Genomic DNA, 20,678 nt, shown 5'->3' on the forward strand with positions numbered 1-20,678 from the left:
ACCATGGCAAGGGGCTGGAGAACATACTTGTAATTCAATTCATTCCTGACTTATCTCACAATGAAATGAGTACGAAGATGACTAGAATGTCATTTCTAAAGGGCATTTGTAAAACACTGATAATGTTATCATGATGTAACCAAAATATAATTATCCAAGTTAAATTAGAAAGAGTAAGCTATTGCTTCTTTTTCAGCCTTTGCTGTTTTTAATATACTTTAGGGTGGCTCAAATATACATGCATTTATGTCTAGAGATTAACAACTAGAATTTAATTATCATAATACATCTACTTTGACACCAGAAATGTGCAGTGGTCAGGGGGTCACTGCATTTTGTTCATGAAATGAAAATACTAAGAAATGGCATAGAAAATGTTCACTGAATACTGCCTTTGGAGAGCCATAAAAACTAACATCAAATCTCCCAGGTTTGTGCAGGCATTTTATTAACTAAAAATAGCACATTATTTGTGCCCTACAGATCGCAACTCTAATCTTTTGACCCTGTGGACGAGGCCTGGCCCCTGCTCTTTTCTTAATTTCCCACAGCCTTGCATGGCCAAGAGAAAGCACTCCCCCTGATGCATTGAAGCAATCCCAGCAGGCTGAGCTCTCTCTTCTCTTCCTTCCTGTCTCCACGGACTTGCCATAGATGATCTGAGACAGTGTTCTCCCCCATCGTAGCAGCGTGCGGGACTGGGGTAGAGTTTAATTGGGCATCGAAGAATTTGAAGTAGGAGACAGAGGAGCCCAGGAAGCTAGACTATCTTCAACAGTGAGGAGAGGGAAGGGGAGAGGAGGGCATTTTCAGCAGCTGAGGGGAGAGAAGTAGCTATAACTTGGAAATGTTGTGACAGGAGATGACTGGGGCCCTTTGGCTGTTCTATAAATACAGGTACATGTCAGGGATTGCTTTTATTTTGAACATTTATACCATTGTATGAAGCTCCTCCTCCTCTTTCTCCATTTCCTCTTTCACTCTTTACTGTCCAGAAGTAGAGGAAATGGCTTCCTTGTGAGGCCACTGTATACATTTACCCCCAGTTGATTCCATGGTTTGCAGAGCAGTGGGATAAACGTTTGTTGAAAAGAAAATTTCCCTAAAATACACAGTTTGTATGTGATTTTTTTAAACTTGATGGATCTGATGCACATTTAATATCTATTAACAAAATGTGTTTGTGGCCTCCAGTTTCCTTTCATTGGCTAACAAGTCTTTAATGATATGTTAAAACATCAAATTTACTTAAATAGGATAGTAAAGACTTCAAGATTAGAGAAGCAGGCTGGAACTGGTCAAGAAGTAGAAATTTATGGCTCTAACTACCATCCTTGTCTGATCTGTAAACATCTAGTCAAATATAATTGCATTGCAATTATTTTAGTCTTTAATTAACTCAATTTCCTAACTTCAGCCTTAAACTAGATGTTGGGGTTATGAGTATAGTTTTAACATATATTTTCTGATTTACCTAAGTTTTTTTTTCAGCAATACCACTTAATTTGACTATACCAATAGCTTTTTTCTGCAATGCTTTCTGATCTTCTGTAGGTAAATGCATTGTTTACACTCATTACAGTGATGATGAGTTGGGCTTAGGGATGTGGTAGCTGACTTGACCTTGAATGATCACAAGTGGAGAACAAAGAGGTGGAGGCAAAATGAAATAACCTCACATTTTGGAAACGGTCTTGGCTCCCGGATCCACAAGATCTCAGCAGTGAAGTGAGATGAGCGACCTCCACGAACAGCGATCTGTTACCGAGGAACAATGAGTTAGGGTGGAAGGCCCTAGGAACACGTCTCATTTCAGGAAAGGTCATTGACTAAGCTTATTCTTGCCCAAAACTATGTCTTTTGGATTTTATTTTTCTTATTTTTTGTGTAGACTGATGAATTCTATAGAAAGGCCTTAGGGCTCTCCACGACAGTAATTAGATTGTATCTTACACGTATTGGTCACTGAATTAGCCATTTAACTGAGCATATTTTGAAAAATATATTTGGGATATATATGTGCACACAATGGAAAAAAAGGGCCATGGAGAATGGAAAAATTTTAGAACTATATTTGCTCAAAATTGTTGATGCCTGGATGTGGCCTCCCACAGTTCTCTATAAGTAGCAGGCAGTAGATAGGATGTACAGAACTCTACAAAGCCCTGCTCACAAGCCTGCCCACAGTGTCTGCGGGCAGCCCCTGTCAATCAGCTTTTTTGAATCAATCTGGTAGCAGGAGAAGGGAACCAAGGTCAGGCTTGTCAGTCTGCCTTAAGAGGAGAGAGAAATAAAGCTTTGGATGTATTTGCATCAGAAATTAGCTTTCTCATATTGTCCATAAGACAACTAACCACTGTATCTGCTACCTTGAGTCCTACAAAGCGTTTTGAAACTATTGAGCAGAACCATGTTCTAATACAGATGAAATGCATCCACTTTTAGCTTGAGTTTCTTTTTTTGATGTCCTGCCTTCCCATTTTCTTTTCTAGTGACTCACTTGGTAGACAAATACACCAGCATTTTGTAGTTTATGTCAATTTATCTTGGATGCCTCAATGTTTCTGAGACACAATAGCACTTATGTATGGTTTGAGGTTATAAGGCTCGCCTGAAGTTTGTTTACATCCCTAATAGGAATTCAGTGTCTTCAGGAGTCCTCCAAAGATTGCATTTCCAATACAGAAGGAAAGGTGATTCAAAGGACTATAACACACATTCTAAGTAACTACAAATTACTTTCTTCTTTCTCAAAAACTGCTTTCATGGATTAACTTCATGGTGCAATACTGTGTATGGCACAATATATCTTGCATAATAACATTCTCACGCTAGGAGATTCAAATGTCTTTTGAATAAGCAGTATTACGTTTCCCTCAGTGCCTGGGCTTCCAGGGGAGACTTATTCAGCACTAAGTTGGGAATAAATAAAGCATACTGTTAGGAAGAGTCTCTTATAGGCTTATGCTTATGCTAATTTATTTAAATATATACATTAGGGCAGTGTGGCTCTGAAGATTTAAGGGGTCTTCGAAAGTTCTATGTGTAGACTATCCCTTTTATTGAAGATCCAGCTGTTGCTGTTGCGATTTTTCTTTGCTGACTTTTTCTGTTTCTGAGAACTTATTTATCACTTTTCAGTAATTATCATCTCTATTGCATCATCCAGTTTTTCTTTTTTTAACCATCTTAAGTGTGTGCAAAGAAAGCAAGGTGACTATTAGGTTTAGAGTTCAAGCTTTGATTGTACAGAGCACTTTTAAGAAAAACTCATGAGATGACCACAGTCAGGGAATCTGAGTTTTTGTTGGTTCTATCTTGTTTTTCAGTTTAAATACCAGAGCAAGGTTTTAAATCCATCGAATACCTAAAATACTTTGGTAACTCCAGGAAGCCAGGTGACAACCACAAACAGACAAGGAGAGACACCTGCAACAACATGGATACACTGCAAAGCCGTTTACTGTATACCTAGAACATCTCTGAAATGGAGCTTTCCTCCTTCATTCTTATATTTATTCATCTCCTGTGATCCCAGTCTAAGCAAGCAGGACTCCTCCTACACAGCTATGCGACAAGGAAGTGGGTCACCTCTGTAGCCTCTGCATCCCCTGCATCACTATGTTCCTCCTCTGAAGGCAACATGGATTCCAAAGAGCCACTTTTCCTCAGCTCTGCTGGCTTCTCGCCAGGATTTCTGACCTGGTCCAGCCCAATGACTGTGAAACTCGTCTCCCTGCTTCCCCTCAGGGTCCCTAAATCATGATCCACAAGATTGCAGAATTATCTTCTCTTTCGTATATTCTATGTCAAAACTTTTTTTGATTTTTCTTGAGGAAGATTAGCTCTGAGCTAATATCTGCTGCCAATCCTCCTCTTTTTGCTGAGGAAGACTGGTCCTGAGCTAACATCCGTGCCCATCTTCGTCCACTTTATATGTGGGATGCTTACCACAGCATGGCTTGACAAGCGGTGCCATGTCTGCACCAGGGATCCAAACCGGCAAACCCAGGGCAGCCGATGCAGAATGTGCACACTTAACCACTGAGCCACCGGGTAAGCCCTGTATCAAAACTTTTTTATTATTAAGTCATAAAACTATCATATGCTGCCTAATAAAATACAATTAAACAGTTTAGAGGCAATATAGAAGTAAAAATCCTTTCCCTCGCCCCATACTGGTCTCACACTCCAGAAAGAGTAATTTTAAATAATAAACATCATACTTTTTTCTATTTGCTGATTTTCAATAATATATTTGACTTCCTGATATGGAATACAAAGACATTAATACCGTCCTTCTCTCTGCTAATTTATTCATTATTTATTTTTGTATTGCTAAGATTTAAAACATTTACATTTTATTCTATAATTATATCTTCTCTGCTTTGTCTATATGTCAATCATAAAATCTAAGAAATATAATATTATAATTACACAAATACTATTTTCTGCAGAACCAAATGTTTCTCGAGTAATGTAATTAGACTTAGAATCGTGAATGTAAATAAGACAGCAAATTCATTGGGAAAACGATCCTCTGTGGTAGGTGTATCCATCAGGGGTCACTTCTATGAGATTAAGTAGCTTATTCAAGATCCTTCAGTTGTAAGTGATAGAAGGGAGCAACTCAGGTAGTTACTTTCTACCCCTGAGAATCTGTTGCTCAGGTAGTAACCTACTCAAGACGGTAGGACTCAAGAACAGAGGCTGTTTGCCGCTGTCCTCCACCGTCTCCTGTACCCAGAGCCACTTGGGCTGACCTTATGGAAGGGAGAGGTTCCAAATATTGGAGGTAGGGAGTCTGCTCTGTGTCAGTGTCTCTTTATCTTTCTCCTTCCTGATATCTGGAAGACAGCCCCTGTACCTGGATGTGAGAAGTTACCTGGGACTAGGAGGGAGAAAAGCTACAAGCTAAGGATGACAGAGCAGAAGGAGAGAAGCAAGCTGAGCCTGGGTCCCTGGTGCCACCACGGAGAGACTGGGCCAGCCCCAGATGGCTAAGCCCAGCCTTCTTGTTGCATGATGAAACAAAAGAACTGCCTCTCCCAGAGCACCTTCTCTATTGTTTAAATCCTTGTCCTTTGAGTTGTGGATCCCTGGCAGCTGAATGCATTCCTAACAATCCCATGTGTGTAGGTGATGGCTTGGGTTTTTCCCATTATTTATCCTGCTCTGCTATTTTTTGTGTGTGGTGGTCAACATTTTTCACCCAAGGAAAATATTGTCCAAACATTTCTCTTTGAATTTTCTTCCTTCTCTTTAGCTGTTCACTTACTCTCTTGAAATCCTTTTAAAATGATCTTGGATCTCCCAGTTATGTATTTTGCCTCAATCTTCTCATATTCTCTCTCCTCTCCTTCTCTCCCTTTTGCTCTTTCTCTCTCTCTCTTGCTCACTCTTGCATCTGGTAGATTTCCTCAACATTATACCACTGGATCTTCAATTCTACATACTCTACTAGTCATTGCAGCCACTAGAGTTTGTTTATATTTAGGAATCATAGCTTTTCATTCCCAGGAACACGTCTTAATCTCAGATTTCTCCTTTCAGCTGACAGTCTTCGCTGTTGATGTGGGTGCAATGTGTAAGCACATCACTCAGAGGACACTGGATTGTATTGGTTTTCTCTGCAGAGTTATTCTCTTGGTACATCTCTTTCATGCTGGTCTTCCTAACATCGGGGACCCCTGAGGGTCTTCTCATGTTAGTGGGGGGACCTCTGCTGATTCATGGAGGTATTGATGGGTGGGTCCTCCCTGTGGTGTGCCAGTCTGTTTCCCCACAGGCCTCCCTCTGCAAGATGGTGGGTGTCGGGGAGGTTCTCCTCCGTGGGACATGGGTGAGGCAGGAATGCCAGCGGGATCCGCCTCAGTGTCCAAGGTCATGAGGTGGCCATATGGGTAAGTGGGCATCTGTGTCAGGATGTGTGCCTGGGCAGTGCTGGGTTGGTATTCCTTTCCTTTCCTTTGCCCTCTGACTCTGTTATTGAAGTTGAGGTCCCTGTTGCTGCTGCTCCCTTGGCCCCAACACTCACCTTGAAATCATGGCCCTGGCCAGTCGCTCATTTTCCTCAGAGGTCGTTCTTTGAGGCGCAGCCTGCCCTGGGGGACAAGCCTCCACTTGTGCACATGAGGTGGAGGTGGAATTCAAGTGGCCCACTCCTTGGAATGCCTCAAAGAGAAGTGCCCTGTCCCACATCTTAGAGACTCTCAGGAGCTACCTTGCGTTTAACTTTGATGCCTCAAATTGCAGTTTTTTCTGATTTATTTCTGTTTACAATCTAATCTTTTGTTTTTTATTTTTCAGATACTCTTGAATAATTTTGGTCTGCTGTTGGTTCTTTCTTTTTTCCTCCAGAACAATTATGATTGTATCATTTTATGCTCCCTTTAGTGGGAGCTTGGAGGATATTTTTAAGAGAAACAATTATCACACACTTAAAATCTTCCAGAGCCCCATTGTAGTTAAGATGACATGAAAGTCCTCCATGTGGGTGGTAGTGGTGTCACACTCCATGGTCTGGCCTCCAATCCCTCTCCTGCCTGGCTTCTCCCCCTCTGCCCTGCTGAATGCACTTTCCCTACCCAGACCTCGGTGCAGCTTCTTGAACCCACAGCTCTGCACTCCTCAGAGGCAATTTCCCTCTTCTCTGCTCAGACTTCTTCACGTGCTGATCTCTCAACAGTCAATCCTCCAACAGTTTTTCCTGCTATTACCTCCTTTTACTTTTCTTATGTAGCTGTTAGCACAACTTGTAATTAATTATATTATTCCTATGATTATTTTCAACCTCTGTCCTCACTGTTAGATGGTAGGCACCATGGCTGAAAGGCTTGCAATACTTTCTCATCACCACACATACATATGCACGCATGCTTACACATACACACACACAGACAGGCACTCAATAAGTATTTGCTGAATTAGTGCATACATATATTTAATGTTTATTTCTTTTTTTATCCATGCATTCATTCATTCATTTATTTAATAGTCAGGTTGTATACATTAAGTTGTTAACAATTTCAAGTATGCCTTCCCCTAATATTTATGGACAATGATGAGAATGCACATTGAGGCCCACATACTGTATCATTGATTAAGCTAATGACTGTTGCACAAAATATGTTCCATCCTACTACCCTGAAAAATACATGACGACTTGGAAGTTATGTCTGGTTCAGGGAATGCAGCAATGCACTCCTTCTCTTTGTCCCCGATGCTCTGTCTCTCTGCAGGGGGCACACCTCACATCCATCTGTTTGGACACCCTAGGCAACATGTGTGAGATTTATGCTGACCCGCCATAGATAGCTTCCTCTGCCTGATCCCCCCAGCTAGGCGTGCACACACCTATTGTGCCCTCAGCTCTTAGGAGTGTGAAACCTTGGAAGAAGCCTGTAAAGGCCCTGGAACTGGGCTCAGAACTGGTTTGTCAAGGAATTCTGGGGTCGCCAGTTTGCACTTGTGGTCTAGAAGATGAGCATATGTCTGAGTGGTCATGTCTCTTTGGTCCAAAGGACTCCTCTCTGTGGAGTGGGGAGTGGTTTAAGGGAGAGCCAGAACTGGGAATCCTAAATCAAGGGGTCCATGGTAAAGGCCCCTATTGCCTGGATCTAATATTGTTGGCTTAAAGGAATTCAACGAGTATATGAAAAGTAGGCTTAAACGCTAGAGTTACTGGACACTATAGGCCACTGTGGGAGACAGACAATGAAACAGACTCTTACAACACACTGTGGTAAGCACTATAGTGCATTGGAGGGGCTCTGGAAGGAATGTGCTGACTTGGCGGGTTCTTGAATGGTGAGACTGATCTAGCTAGGAGAGGAAAGGTGGGATAAGTATTTCTAGCACGTGCAAAGGTCAACAGGCAAGAGAAGCATATTAGTTAGGGTTTACCTAGATGTACATTACACAAACCCCAAATAATAGTGGTTTTCTGTAATTCAGGTTCACAACAGGTAGTTTCCAAACATTGGATGAGAGAATCCGTGATACTGGAGCTGATGTTTTTGTCTTGCTTTTGGCCTTTCCTTTTCAGCTGCTGCAAACATGTCATCACAACCACATTCAGAGAAGAAAGGAGAAGGTGAGGGCAAATAGTGAGAATATTTCTCCTAATGAGGCATTGTCATTTTATTCTAAAAGAGATCCCCAAACAACCCCTCCAACCCTGTTGGAGACCCAGCAACTTCCCTTAGCTCAGGATAGCCAGACAGGGGCACATGCCCACCATGGGCTCATCCTGGGCTAGTGGGAATGGGATTGCAATGACTGGTCTCATTGCGGGCAGGGCTTCTTCTCCCTGGGATGAACAGATCTCTGCCCTCTACTTGAACAAAACAGGCTCTCTTAATTGGGAAGAAAGAAGGAGGCAAGATGCTCTAGAGAAGGCCAAGCACTTATGTCCACCTCCCACAAGGAGTCAGCATATTAGGGATGTTCTAGAGATTTGGCATGTTTGGAGGGAAGGATGTGAAAATGGATGCACCAAGGGGTGAGGCTGCACAGGTAAGGAGAGGTTAGACAGGCCACGCTAAAGAGTTGGGAAATTCCCATTACTCAAAGGGTTCCATCCATTTTTAAAAATGACTTACAGACGGTAATTGTACTTCTCATACACATTCATTAGAACATATAGAAAAATGAACTGCTATGAATTAATAAAAGTTTAAGCTTATGTGTAAATACACGTCACATGCTAATCACAAAAGCATCTACATATATTTAGAAAACAGTCATGCACGCCCAAGAGAAACTCATTTCATATTCAGTTTACACGCTGCACCAGCTTTTCCAGTGCACAGTGAAGTGTTTTAATTAAGAAAATGACAAGATCAGTTTTGCCTTTACTTAGTTATCTTTGTGGCCAGAAAGAGGGGGACTGGAAGTGATTAAACAAGTTAGAAAACTATTGTCTGAATCCAAGTAAGAGTTGATAAGAGCCGGGATTAAAGCCGTGAAGAGACTGGTTAAGAAAGAAGAGTCAAAAGAGATTAGGGACTGATTTCTCCCAGAAGATCTTGTAGGCTTAATGCCTGATATCTGGCACAGAGTAAGCTCTACATGCATGTTTACTGATGGTAAAATAATGGAAAGAGCAGGAGATGCAGGATTGGAGGGCAAGTGGAGATGGGGGAGTATGGGGTCGGTTTTAGACAGGTTAGGTTTGAGGTCATTGCAGACTATATGAGTAGAAGGGCATTGAAGCAGTGGTCACCTACAATTCTTCAATTTAGGAGAGAGGTCTGTGTTGGGTAGGTTAAGGAGACATCAGCATGCAGAAAAGGGTTGAGTTCAGAACCCTTGGAAAACTCAAGTGATATGGCAAGAGACTTAGAAGAACCATAGCAAAAGGAAAACCAGAAAAACCTGTTAGCGTGAAATCTAGGGGAGTAGAGAGACAAAGGATTCCATCATCTCTGCCAACCTGAGTGGGGCCAAGAAGCAAGGTCAAAATTAAAGTGTTTCCTTTGGATTCAATGATTAGGAGACGTTGTTGACAGTGGCAAAAACAAATCCAGAGGAGCACTTCAGCAATTAAGCAGACTGGAAAAGGATTATCCCTTTCACGTCCACCGTCCCCAGTAAAAAAAACACTTACCTATAACACAGGAGCACCAAAGTTTGGTTATAGGAGGAGAGCAGTGCCCATGCATAAATGGTTTAGGTAAGAAAACAAGAAAGCAAACGTCGCTATCAAATGCCAAATGCCTCAGGAACATGCAAAGAACAGCCAGGGGTGGAAAGGGTAGTGGGAGGAAGAGAGTCGAGTTTCCACTTATAGGAAAGGCATGGAGACAGAATATCAATGTTTCCAAAATTCCTGGAACAGACTGGTTCCAGTAGGAACATGGACACACAATATTTGCAGGAACATGTTATTGTTTGATGTTTTAGTAGAATTGAGGATATGCTCAAGTAGCTGCATATTACAAGTGATTATTTCATTTTAAATGAATCATGTGACATATTCTGTACTAAAAGCATAAATTGTCAAACTCTTATATATGTTGTTTCAATACTTTTTTCCTTCATCACTCTTAGGAATGCTCAGTAGAGCATGAACACAAACAAGATTTTACTCGAAAATTGGTTGTCCTTTTTCTGAATTCATTCCCACAGTCTTTATAAACTTTGTAGTTGCTGAGAATTCATTACATTCTTTAAAAATATTATTGTGTCTGTTTTTAATTAAAATTGGTTCATCAGGTGCACAGCATGGATGTAAAAGTAATAGGGTCATTTTTCATCCTGGACTTTCTTAAATGTGTGGTTGGTTTTTGCCCTTAATTGTCCACCAGGGCTTACTGCATTTGGCTTATTATTTGTTTATACGTCACTTTTCATCCAAAATTACTATCAGGCACACTAGGCAGATAGGAAAATTTTCATCTTGTGTAATTTAAGTCATAACGTTTTGATGTAAAAGCCATCAAAAGATTGATAATGATTCTTGTATTCTATATGAAACATTACAATACTCTGAAAGCATTGTTACCATATTTTCTATTTATTTCATTTAATTTAGAAAAATACTCCTTTAACACCAATGAGAAGAATTGTCAGTGAATAACGGCTTCAATCAGTTAAGATCCTTCAAATACATCATCTGTTGGGTCAGAGCCCAATTAAAATATGCAGTAAGACCCCCTGAAACTGTGGGGACATCCGAAAGGCTATAACAGTAATCTTCTCCCTTTGCTTCAATATTTATCGGCTGTCCCATTCAACTGTTATCAAGTATATATTGTCAAGTATCAGTTTTTACCTTATATTTTTCTCTAGTTCATTTCCTATTTCCACAACAGAGAACTGGACCATCAATGTGCTCAATCTCCAAATCTCCCATCGGGCCCCAGGGCTCAGTGTTTGTGTAGGCATCTTGTGGTATTTTCTGTAGTCAGCTTTCTTTCTGAAAAGTGTCCATTTCAGAACTTCTCCTCTCTCAATAGATGGTTTAGCCTTCAATTTGACAGAAAAGAGAAGTCATCCAGCCCTCCCTAACTGCTGCCGCCACCCGACTTCCCACTGGCTTGTGTCTGCCCTTCCTTCCTGCCTTTCCCCAGTCACAAGATAGGGCTCCTCCTGCTCCAGGCTCATGGCACCACTTGCTTTCTCTCCCTTTTCCTCTGAGAACTGTTCTGTCTGTTGGGCCTTCTGTCTACTGTGTGCTTATTCTTCCACTCTTTACCAACTGCTGCCAGTCAACATTTGTATAGACTCTTCTCTAAACAAGGAAGGTGTGTATAGGTGGGATCTGTGGTGCAATGCTGCCCTGTTGGCAGTTGGAAATCCTAGGACTATGCTGCACTCTTTCTGATACTCCTACCTTCACTTTCAGAAATTGCTAGTACTGAGTATGTGATTTTGTGGACCCCAAACTCTATTGAGCACATGAGGCACTTTAGAGCTTGCTCACATTTCTGAGTTCATCTTTAGTTACTTAGATTCATTTGGTCCTTCTTAGAACCCAGAAATTTAAGATTTTAACCACCACTCCAGATGATTCTGAAGCTGCATGTCCATTGATTATATTTTGAGAAATGCTGTTTGGATGTTTACATTTCCTGACTCAACCCAGCTTTTTCAAGCATATTTTAATCTTTGTAGCTGCTTCTCTTCTTAATAGATATTTGATAGATCTCTGCAATGCATGCTGTAAGTACGATTCTTTATCATTGTGTATGCTCTATTAACAATTTGTTACCACAAATGCCTTCTCTTACAGTTCCTTTTCTCCGAGCTACTGAGGTGGGAGCAATTATTTCCACTTCTCTTTTGGGTAATGACATTCTCAAGGTTGTGATGTACGTGACAAATTGTCCCCATTCCATAGGAGAACACTTGTCTACAGATGAATCCTTGTATACAGATGCTGCCCTTCCTGAAGCAGGTGAAGTTAGCTTCTGCCCCTTAGGACAAAGGACAACTGCATCAGGGACTGCGGCTTAACTCTCCTGCGCCTGATGATTTCTAGCATTCTATAAGAAAAACTACAGCATTCGGTTTTTGGAATTTATTTTTCTCTCTGAAAAGTCTTGCAAGTCCTATTTATTTTGCAATGTGTTTAATACAAACTAAGTTCTGATGGCTACATTACATTGAATTGTCCTTTGAGAAGCCTGAGGGTTCAAGGAGGGAGAAAGAAAACTCAAGAGATTCCAGAGATTCCATGGATTTTGCCCATGGTACTGTGCTGTCTCTTGTTAATATTTTTTAAAAAAAGCATTTTAAAATGAAATTTGATGAAAGATTCCCAAGTTAAGTCAATTTTTATGCAGTGCCTTTGAGGGCAACCATTCTGAAAACAAGCAATTGCTTTTTCGATTGCATTCATTGAAACTAACACACTTAGGCTTACTTAGCTAAAACAGGGAGGAAAACATCCCTGAAGTTTGTTCTTGTGCTATGTGTTAAATTGAAGTGTCTTTGGCAATACAGAAATCTGATTACCTGGAACAAGCATGGGGCTTTGAAGGAAGGAGGCCAAGTTATGGCAGAGCAGACTACCCTGAATCTCATATTCACAAGCACCTCAGACTGCAAATTAAATGCCTGAATCACCAGGCATGCAGGTGATATGCTCACCTCCGAAAGACCTGAGATAGCCTGTGTTCCTGTCAGCCATGCGGAGAGTCTGGCTTCTGAATTACCTGGCTTCCTTGGCTTGGAAACTACAGGATCCTGATAAGTAAGAACCTCTCAAAGCCCTTATTTTCTCATCTGAAAAACAGAATTAAAAAGGTATACCTTGTGGGGCTGGCCCCATGGCCAAGCAGTTAAAATACAAAAGAGAGGAAGGTTGGTAGAGATGTTAGCTCAGGGCTAATCTTCCTCACCAAAAAAAAAAAAAAGGATACACCTTGCAATATTCTTGTGCTTGATTAAAGAATTTACTCAACCTTTTTGGAAGGTTAAGCTAAAATCACACAAACTAACATTTCTTATCCCTTGATATTTCATTTTTCTAGAAGTTTGGAGAGAAAATTTTTTATACTCTGTCTCTGAAGAATTGTCACATCTAGTCTCAGAGAGAAGAGAGGCTACAGTCTCCTCGCAACTCGTGGGATGTTTACTTTTAGATAATTATTTCAAAACATATCCTATGCACATGTCTAAACCAGCCTTCTGTGGCAGACCAGGACATGCAGCTGTAAACTGTCAGAGATATTGTGATCTGTGTTTGACAGAGCTGCTCTCTGGATTAGCAAGTTTCATGGAATTGCATAAGAAGCACGAGCTCGTTAATTCTAATCTCTAATAATTGTAATGATTGAGCCACATACAAGCTAAATTTTATTGAAACATGAGACCTACTGTGGGCCAGCACCAGTCTAAGTGCTTTAGACGTATTATCTCCTTCAGTCTAACATCAACTGTATGGGGCAGATACTGATATTTTGTCCCCATTTTATTGGTTAGAAGCTTGAGGCACAAGGAATCTAAGTAATTCAACTTAGAACAACCTCTGCATCTATTAGTGTGGAGGGGAAAAGTAGTTAACAGTTTGAGCATTCAGAGAATTCCAGTGTGTGGCCAGGACGATGGCATTAGAGGCAGACCCATTCACCCTGCAGGAGGGCACGAGGTGGCTGGCCTGGACGTACACTGGAGCAGTGAAGGCAGGAAGCATTAGAACTGGAGGAATCCATTCCCTGAGTTTCAAAGTTTGATTCAATTCACTGAACAATTCTCACACAACTCCTCTGCACCATTCACTGGTTGAAGTTCAAGACACACAAAGATAGATGAAAACCAACATTTCCACAAGAGAGAGCAATCAGAGTCACCAATCAATGTGGTTGTTTCAGGAGTGGAAGCACCATGTGTTAGTGCTCCCAAGAGGGCAGTGATTTATTCTCTGAAGGCAGAATGTAATTGGAAAAAATTTCGAGAGGAGGAGATGTCTGAGCCCTGGGGTTGGTGGAAGAGTAAATATTGACAGGGGGACGGAGTGGAAGGTGTAAAAAAGGAATTCCACACAGGGAATCCAGCTGCCAAGACAGACATACGAGAGAGATGCATGCTCAAGAAGCTCTAGTTGTTCTGATAATTCTGGAATACACTGTAAGAGATAGAGGAAAGAAGACAATATTAGATGAGGCTGGAAGCTGGGTAGGTTTAGTAGGGGTCTGGGATTTGCTCTTTAGTCACAGTGTGTGCATATGGAAGGCACTCAGGAAATGCTCATTAAATGAGAAATGTATGACTGTATGACTGTAAGAGCAAAGCATGGCGACTTTACTGTCCCTCAGACTCTCCCTGGGTCTTTCACGGGAGGTCCTGGAAGCCCCTTTCATAGTCGGGACTCCCCAGAATCAATCCCTCTCCACTGGTTTGTCTCAGTTCTTGCATTAGAAAGCACTTTGGGCATTTCAGAGACCCGAGGCTTTGAAACTTAGGATGGAAAAGAATTTGTGAGTTAGGTTCTAGAATTGGATCTCTAGCACTACCTGGGAGCTGAGCTGAAATCTGTTGGAACTGGCAGACAGATGAGGGGTGTCTACAGGTGTTTATAGAGGTTCTGAGCAAGGGAAAGATGAGCACAGCTTTAGTGGGAAAATTCAGATCTATACTGCAAACTCAAAGTGGAGGCACAAGACGGCCCTAATTATTTCCCTGGTTAGCCAGTCTCAGGGGTTTCTCCATCTTGTAGAGTTAACTTTTGAAAAATGGGAGTAAAAGTCAGTGAAAATCTACTTACTGGAATTCAATGAACATAATTAAATTAGGCTTCTGTTCTTTAGAATTCAGCTTAGAGTGGCTGGTATTAAAGGAAAAAAACAGAATTTTTATAAGAAAAAGAGTTTTAAAGTCCAAAGAATTACAAATCCTTTCTAACTTGTAGGATAGTATTTCTAAAGCACAAAATGGTTCACTCTCAAAAATTATTAATAGAGTGTCAGCAGAGAACAAAGCATTTGTAAGAAAGACCATAATTTTTACATAATATTTTTTGTAATTTGCAAAAAGTGCCATTTGGGAAAATTGAAAATTAAAGGATCTAAACATTTCTAATTAAATAATAAAAACTTCTGTCAGCTTTCCCCTCTGTGTTTTTATTCTTATTTTAAGGAGATGTAAAAGGATAAAGCAGAAGAGAAATCCCTCTTTTCTCAGAGAAATCCATGTATTCTCCAGGCACAACTTGCACGTTTTCGTCTTTCTTTGGCCTCCTCTCATCACCGATAATTGCTTTGTCCCCTCTCTTGGTATTCTGAGCGCTCCTATTTTTCTTTTTCCTGAGAAGAAGTCTTGACATTTGGAGGTGTTCTCTTATTTGCTTCTTAGGTATTTCTATACAGAGATTTATTTGATCTAACTTAGCCCCTTTCAGTTCTTGTGAATTCTTGAAGAAGTTACAGTACTTAGTGAAGAATTAGAAACACCTTGCAATGTCAAGTGTTTCTCTTAAGATATACTCTGCACAATTCTTGAAGAATAATTGCTTCAGATTAACAAATAAACTCTTAATGAAAACAAGATTGAAAAAAGAAAAAACTTCAGAAAAAGTTTCAGCCTCTCAGGTAGGACTGTCACTAATGAATCTACTCCTGATGCTCTGCTGTAGAGTCTGTGGTTGTCAGGAAGCCAGAAAGTGTCGTCCGAGGGCGCTCACTGAGAGGTGCCACGTTCTAATTCTGGAATCATTACTGTCAAGATGGGTGTTGGCTGAAAGACAGTTCTACGGTTTTTCAGAACATCTCAGAGTTTCTCCTGTTCATTCTGCCTTGATCTGCATTGCTCAGAAATTACTCATTATTCTATACCTTCCCAGGGCCCTCTTCTCTCCACAATTTCTCCACACTCTAGTGAAAAGCCAGTGCCTAGCAACGGCACCTCACGTGTGACTGCCACTGATGTGGCAATAAGTCCCTTCTGTGTGCTCTGCTTTGAGGACTCAGTTGGCCCTGGAACATGGGAGTGTAGACCACACCCAGACGCCACGTTTTTAGGTTCCTAGAGTCCTTCTTCCTCCTTTGGGCTACTCTTTCCTGTTACTCCTCTTCTGTAAGCACTTCCTGTGCACTGTACTGCCAGTCTTCCCTCCAGGACTGACCAAGGAGGTCCCTACAAGTGCCCACAGTCTGGTGTATTTTCAGCTGCATGGTAAGCCAATTCAAATGGCTTGGAACATTAAAAATATTTAAAAGCTCACACCTAACATGAGGTAGGTGGATGAATTCAGTGGCTAGATGATGTCATGAGGAACCTGGACCTTTCTCAAGTTTCTGCTTGCGTTTTATCTTCTGTTCTTTGTCCCCTAGTGATGGCAACATGGCAGGGGCAACTCCAGGCATCGCCTCCTCTCACAACAACAATGGAAAGTTCTCCTCACAAAAGAATTCCAAACAATATATGAAGGTACATCTCTCTTCTCTTCTAGGCTGGTCTTAGTGACTCAGTTCTAAAGAACAGAGCAAGGAAAGGAAAAATACCTACTTATGTGGAGAAACCTGCAAACACCTTCACCAGTTGATCAGGGTCAATATCATGAGTGACATCACGGGAATATCATTTACCTCCTGATATAATATGATGAGAAGGGCACTTCGCATTTGTGGTATTCTTTCCAAAACCCCATATGCCCTGTCTAATATGAGGAAGACATAAGATAAAGCCAGTTTTAGGGGCAGTCTACAAAATACTGAACCAATACTCCTCAAAACTGTCATGGTCATGAAAAATAATAAAGATGGAGAAACTGTCACAGATCAAAGGTGACCAAAGAAGATGTGACAACTGCATGTAGTGTGGGATCCTTGACAGGATTTTAGAACAGAAAAATGACATTAGTGGAAAAACTGGTGAAATCAGAATTAACCCTAGAGTTTAGTTAATAGTCATTCACAGTGTTAGTTCCTACCTTTTGACAAACGTCCTGTGGTATTGTCAGAGGATAACATTGGGGAAACAGGTATATGGGAACTCTGTACTAACTTTGTAACTTTTCTATAAATCTAAAATCTGTAATGGGAAATAAAAATGAAATTTCTCACAAACTCAAAAAAAAAAAAACCCAGAAATTTCTCCCTTCAAATCTCATAAGAACAAAGAAAACTCTCCTAGAAGCCACCCTGCTGACTTGCGAGCTGTGGAGGGGTACCTGGCCCCTGGAACCCTGCAGGGTGGGCAACCAACAGTGACAAACCATTTTCTGCTACCTCTGAAGAGAGAACGTTATTTGTTTGGGGAGTTTTCTTGTTAATTACTAAGCAGAAATAGTCATGTGCATCAGTGGGAAAAACACCAAAATTGCTGAATTTAAACAGTTCTCCGGGCTATTATCTCTCTCCCATAGTCACTGCCTGTTTTCGTAGATGGCCCCAGGTTTCCAGATGAGTTTTCTTGTGTTACTGAGTCATTAAAGCTTGGGAAAATAGGCGGCACACTGAGCCAGCCTGTGCTGGGACCACAAACTGGTCTGCTCTCCCTCAGTCAAGTGGGGCTTCTTGCTTTCCTATCACCACCACTCAACAGTTGTCGGGTCCTACCTTATTCCTTGTGGACTTATGGGTGTCCTGGGGAACTCTCAGGGAGCGGGAGGGTTGTCTGCCTGGGTTCAAGAGGGGTCTCACACAACTTCAGAGCACAGGCAGGCTTCAGCCCTGCCATGTGGTCACCAGATGAAGCACTGGCAAAAGAGCAAGGTGCCAACTTCCCAAACCCAGCTGGGAAGAGCAGCTCAGGCAGCCAGGCTGCAGCAGATCATGTAGTCTCAGTGGATCTCAATCCCAGTCCTTGCCTTTCTCAATGCCCTTTGCAAACATGTCCTTTCTCTGTGCAGGGTTCATGCCTCTCTTTTGGGCCCCCTGTCCTCTTTGTTCTAATCAATGTCCTTCTCCATCTGTCCTCCCTCAATGAGCCCAGGAGATCGTCATCTGGGGATGAAGGTGAGAATCCCAACTCTCCCTCTTGTTTATCTACCCCTAAAGTGCTCTCTTGTCCTTTAAATATTGTAGGAAATGCTGACAGGAAGATTGTTTTTTTCCCTCTTAATGGAATCACACACTGTTCTCTGTGGTCGAGAGCAAAGTTGTTGAATGGAGTTGGGGTGGGGCTGGGGCCCGAACACTGCACTCAATTGTGTCAGTTTCCCAGGGCTGCCACAACAAAGTCGCCTACACCATGTGACTTGGAACAATAGAATTGTACTGTCTCACAGTTCTGGAGGTTGGAAGTCCAAGATCAGAGTGTCAGTGGGGCCCTGTTTTCTGAAACCTGTAGAGGAGAATCTGTCCTCTCCTCTTCCAGCTCCAGGGGCTGAAGGCAACTGTTGGCATTTCTTCATTTGCAGCGGCAGCACTTCCGTTCCTGCGTCTTCATCACATAGTGTTCTATCATTGTCTCTCTGTGTCTTCACGTGGCTCTCTTTTTATAGGGACACCATTGGGTTACAGGGTTTTATATATAGGTTTTATAGGGACATATTGGGTTAGGGGTTCATCCTAAACAATTAACTCCAGTATGACCTCATGGTAACTCATTAGATCTGCAACGACCCTATTTCCAAATAAACTACATTCTGAGGTACTAGAAGTTAGGATTTCAATATATCTTTTTTAGGGAAAACAGTTCAATTCATAATATACCTGAAAAATAACTTCACCTTTCTGTAGACTTTGATCCAACTGTCACCCTCCCTTCTCTTCAGACTTTCTCTGAGTCAGCTCTGAAGGCCTTGCCCTAATCCAGAAGTTGGGGATGAGCCCAAAATAAGAGTGAGACAAAACAGGGGAGCAAGACTCCCCTCTAAGAGTCACCAGCTCCAGCGCGCGCAAGAGAGATCTGCATTTCTAGAAGCACAGCTAGGCACCTGGGCCCTGGGCCTCTTCGCAGGTTGGTCATTTTGGGCTTGATCTAAATGCATTTTCTGCTACTTCTCTGTACTTTATCTCATATTGCTTTTTCCCCAAGCCCCTTAATTATCCTCTACAAAGCATTTCTGTGAAATGTATTTCACCAGGAACTGTAGCTCATTACTTTATTGTGAAAAAGAAAATATGAGTCATTCTCTCTTCTTTCTTAAAGTCCAGTGCTATCTATTATTTACAGAACATATATATTTTAGGGAAGGAATATAGCTTATAAATGTAGGAAACCTGATATTTTTTCATCATAGAGAAACAGAGAACTGTTTGATTTGAAGGTCCTTAGTAAATGATGGTTTTCTGATGTAGTAGCGGGTGGAAAAGAGAAGGCTGTGTGTGTGTGTGTGTGTATTTTAATTATCAAAAACAAAAGCTATTCATTGACTACAGGACTTCTGGTGTGTGTAATAATCATTCACATACTTCCCATTTGCCCATGTAGCTATGCATCTATGGGTCAAGTGGACAGTGAGCAACACAGAGCTACAGAAACTCAAAGCCGTCTTTTCAGTGAGGGGATATGGGGATTGGGCTTTGAGACCAGAGAGGCTTGGATTCAAACGCACACTTGAGTACTTAGTTCAGATCCGTGGACCTTACATTCCTCAGCTGTCATGTGTAGATATAGCTTTGCCTTGTAGGGTTGATATGAAGGGTGGTGCTAAAATAGTTCTTGGCTAGCACAGTGTCTGGAACATCACAGATGCTCCTTAATTTCTAGGCGCTATTTTATTTGAAAATAATATTCACTTAGATCAAAATGAACAAATTTGGATAAAGGATGAACTGTGCAGGCAATTTTATGACTTTTTAAGCATCATATATGTCCACAAAGTTCATATGCTATCAATATTGTAATGCATATGCTCCAGTATACTATAGTATAATTGGTCACTTATTTCTGTTATTTGATAGCAATTAGTATGGGATTTGGGGTCACAAAGGACCTTGTACAGTAGCTCCATGTATTTAAATGCTTTCACTCAGCAGACGCTTACATTAGTTGCACATGAAGTGCAAGCACAAGAATACTAATAAGACAAAGACAAAAGTAGGGACCCCACATTTTCTGCTTTAGCAACGTTTGGAAGGAGGTGGACAAAGATTTCAGTGATGTGTGATCTTGTATCTAACAGATCCATTGTATTGGGCAGAATTTCAAGATGGCCCCAAGATTCCTGCCCCTGGTGACCAAATTCTCTAAATAACCGGGGAATAGGATGAAATATCACTCCTGAAGACTCTGAGTTAATAAAAAGGAAGATGTTATGGGTGAGGTGACATAACCAGATGACTTCTGAAAAGGAGAGACTGGGAGTGTGAAGGGTCTAGAAAGGGGCCACATAGGTAAGGATGGAAGGTATTCAGCTAGGGCTTGTACCTCTAGGACCTGGCCATCAGCCAGCAAGAAAATGGGGCCTTCAGTCCTATAGCCACAGGAGCTGAATTCGGTAAATACCAGAATGAGCCTGGAAGAGGGCCCTGAATTCTAGATGAGAACTCAGCCCTGATCAACATTTTGATTTCAGCCCAGTAGGACCTTGATCACAGGACCCAGCTAAAGTGAGCCTGGACTCCTGACCCACAGAGACTGTGAAATGATACATGTGTGCAGTTTTCAGCTGTTAAATTTGTGGTAATTTGTTATTCTTCAAAGAAAAAGTAATACATCCACTTACATGAAAAAGAACTCAGTAAAATCATAAATAATCTCATCGTAGCAAATCCAAGAGCATCTTCTCTTTCTTTATTTTATTTGACTTCCTTTAAGCATTTTTAAGCATAGGGTTTTGTTCC

This window comes from Equus quagga, chromosome 8 (assembly GCF_021613505.1).
Source record: "Equus quagga isolate Etosha38 chromosome 8, UCLA_HA_Equagga_1.0, whole genome shotgun sequence".
NCBI lineage: Eukaryota > Metazoa > Chordata > Mammalia > Perissodactyla > Equidae > Equus > Equus quagga.